Here is a 3,532-nt window from a genome sequence, read left to right on the forward strand (position 1 = left end):
TTCATGTCCAACTCATGGTGGGAATCTTGTCTTCTTCGAGTAGGACATGGATTGGCAGCATCAGTGTTTCGCTCCTGGTGAGTATGGATATACATGCAAAACTTCAAACAGATCAATTCCTCCAAGCATAATGCAGTGCTGCTGCAACTCTTCAAGGAGAACGCATAAATGAGGAAAGAATAAACTTTTATTTTAACTGTTCTCGTGGCTACGGCCACAAACACAAAGACAATCATGCATTTGTTAAAAAAAAAAAACAAAAACATTATTTTGAACAAAGGAAAAAAAAATTAACGGCTGCTGCCCTGTTGTTGGGACGCCACATATTTGGCGATCAGCACTCCGTGCTGCTTCACCGCTAAGGCCAGTGTGCGCTGTGCCGCTGCCAGGGTGCGCTGCGTTGCTACAATCCTCCGGTGAGAGGCCTGAAGGTCTTCCAATGTTGGTATTTCTGTGGAAGGAATGGTACCACTTAAAAAGGCTAATTATATGTAGACATATAAATTAGAGGTACATGTTTGTTGTTAAAACTTACGGTTCGGTTGTTCCTCCTCGTCCGATAAGGATGGGCTGATGTTCCACCCGAAACTTCTAGCATCAGCATCAATGTCTAGGGAGAGACAAAACACTTCATAGTACATGATAGGTGGAGAGGCTGCTTTATACATGGAGGCCTGAAGAGGCTGCTTTATACATGTAGGACTGGAGAGGCTGGCTGCAATATTATACATGGAGGACTATGGAGGTGTATTCTAATATATGATTGGTTATGTGGGACCCTTTATACTATATGGAAGGCTATGTGGGGGCCATTATTGTATTTTGAGAACTAAATACAAGGGGGTACAAAGATACAACCAGGGGATGGGAATGTTTTGTGGTGAGGGAGAAAGGGTCGTTCTCTCAGCACCCAGCTTTCCTATGCTCTGCTATACATCTTCTCTCAGCACTCAGCTTTCCCATGCTCTGCTATACATCTTCTCTCTGCACCCAGCTTTCCCATGCTCTGCTATACATCTTCTCTCAGCACCCAGCTTTCCCATGCTCTGCTATACATCTTCTCTCAGCACCCAGCTTCCCCATGCTCTGCTATACATCTTCTCTCAGCACCCAGCATCCCCATGCTCTGATTTGGGAAAGCTGTGTGATGATGGAAAGATATATAGCAGAGCATGGGGAAGCAGTGTGCCGAGGACAAGATGGATATCTCAACATAGGAAAGTTGGTTGCTGATAGAGGGATTTCAGTTCATGGGAAATCTGGGTGCTGTGGGTAAGATAGCTCTATCCAGTCAAAGTTATATGCCCCTAGTTTTATCTTCAAAAATTACCAGGCAAGCCTGCTCCCATGACATTGAGTGAGGAGGGAGAGACTGCAGGTGGCTCCTGCTGGTGCTCCGCCTCTGGTGGTGGCTCCAGCTGTGGCTCCGGGTCTGGTGGAGGCTCCAGCTGTGGCTCCGGGTCTGGTGGAGGCTCCAGCTGTGGCTCCGGGTCTGGTAGAGGCTCCAGCTGTGGCTCCACGTCTGGAGGTGGGTCCTGCTGGGGCTGCTGGTCTGTAGGTGGCTCCTGCTGTGGCTGCGGGTCTGGAAAAAATTATACCTTATAATATTTTCACGTGGGGGTAACTCACAAGAAGTACTCTTGTGGTACAACTCATGTGCTGTGTGTCATGTGGGCGGAATTACTCATGTGGTACTACTCATGTAAAATAGCCGCCATATACTGTGCAACCAATGTTAACACTAGTGCTGAGCGGACCCGGACTGTAAACGTCTGTATCCGCTAGTTTTTTGCGCTATCCCTGGGGCCAGACCCTATTGACTTATATGGGCAACGTATTCCGGAGCGGATCGTACTCTTTTAGTAAATCTGTCAGTAATATCCCCATGGCCGGACCACATTGACTTATGGGCACCGGATTACGGAGCGGATTTGAATTTTTTTTTTTAAATCGGTCATTGATTCGCCGACCCCGTATTATTGGCTGTTCGATCAACTATAGTTAACACCACTCACCGGGTTGGGGCTGGCTCTGGGAACGGATGCAGGCAATGCGGTTGCTTGATCTGTACCGCAGATCTGCCAGCTTCTTCCTTATTTGCGTTGTTGAACGCTGCACCCTGAATTTTTTAAAAAGGCCCCGACTAATCCTCCTCAGAATTGCCTTCTTGTGGAGGACAGGATGGTCATGGTGTCCAGCACACTGATAATCTCTCCTGTCCATGGTTCTAATAAGATAGGTCACTTCTGCCTCTCCCCATGGTGTAGATCGGCTTCTGGACGCCATATTTTTGCAGGTCACACCAACCCAAACAACAACACTGGGAAAACCCGCCCTAAAATCAGCGTCGTCCAATAGAATTATAACGTCGACGCAAGGGACTTGCGTGACGCAGTTGCGTTCTCTACGGGATCCCTGAAAATCAGTGACTCTGTGCAGTTGAATATTAAGTGACCGCCCAGTCACAACGCACCTACAACCACCAATAGGACTGGAGGGGGCGCGGAAACGGTGCACGATTCAAGATTAGAATCGTGCTATGTGACATGGTCCCTGCGACCGCTGAGATCGCTGTGAAGGTCGCCGTATCCTTGCGGCGTCGCTGTTGAGATCTGCTTGTTTGACAGCTCAACAGCGACCATGTAGCGATGGAGCAGCGATCCTGACCGGGTCAGATCGCTGGTGGGATCGCTGCTGCGTCGCTATGTGTGAAGGGACCCTAACTGCTGCGCTTCAGCAAAGCATGTTATATATGTGTGTTAACCTTTACTAAAGGAATTTGCCAAAAAGCTGATTAGTGCATGCATTTTGTTAACTAAATGTTAGTGAATAAAGGTATCTTGTTTGAAAAACATGTTGAGAAAAAGGTCAAAAGAAATTTTGATCAAAGAAGATTTTTTTTTATTAAAAAACGAGTATTAGTAATAAGAAAAAATAATAAGAATATTAAAAAGGGAAAAAAAGGGTATAGCCATTTAATTTCTGTAGAGATGGATATTTTATTGCTTGTTTATCTCATGTTATCTCATTTAGTGCCTTAAAATCTGTTCTAGAAATTTCTTTTGCACTTACCATGACTTAACATATGGGGAAACCATTATCAAAAACGTACATTAAATCCTTTTAAAAAAATATGTTAACTTGCACATATTGTATATTTATGTATATATTTGTAAATATGCATGAGTGTATTTATATACTCAAAGCTTTTTTTCTTTTCCTTCTTAGCGACTACATGAACAAGGCTATTATTAGCCGAAACGTAGGAATTGGTCGCAATAAGCTTAATGATCTCTCCTATGTAAATAAATATATTTCACTTGCAAAAAAAACCATAGTGTGCAGTGTATCTATATAATTAATGTTTATTGGGAGCTACAGCCGTACACTTGCACCCAGCCGTACACTTGCACCTTAAATTGCTGAGTAGCGTGCACGTCTTTTTCCTTTGTTTACTATATGACCGTTTGGCGTTAGCACCGAAGCACAGATGTCTATGGAAACTTTCGCCTTTGATGACACAACAAGCAGT

The 3,532-nt window shown here is 44.6% G+C and overlaps 1 long non-coding RNA gene across 1 annotated transcript; it reads right to left on the reverse strand.

Moving 5' to 3' along the window:
* Window positions 1-309: 309 nt before the first annotated feature.
* Window positions 310-1,774, reverse strand: LOC142301316 (uncharacterized). The gene is made up of 3 exons (XR_012752758.1): window positions 1,331-1,774; window positions 536-610; window positions 310-451 (listed from the first exon to the last, which is right to left on the reverse strand). It is a non-coding gene; the product is annotated as an uncharacterized LOC142301316 (long non-coding RNA).
* Between the last annotated feature and the right edge of the window lie 1,758 nt (window positions 1,775-3,532).

The sequence above is a fragment of the Anomaloglossus baeobatrachus genome, chromosome 4, assembly GCF_048569485.1.
Source record: "Anomaloglossus baeobatrachus isolate aAnoBae1 chromosome 4, aAnoBae1.hap1, whole genome shotgun sequence".
Classification (NCBI taxonomy): Eukaryota; Metazoa; Chordata; class Amphibia; order Anura; family Aromobatidae; genus Anomaloglossus; species Anomaloglossus baeobatrachus.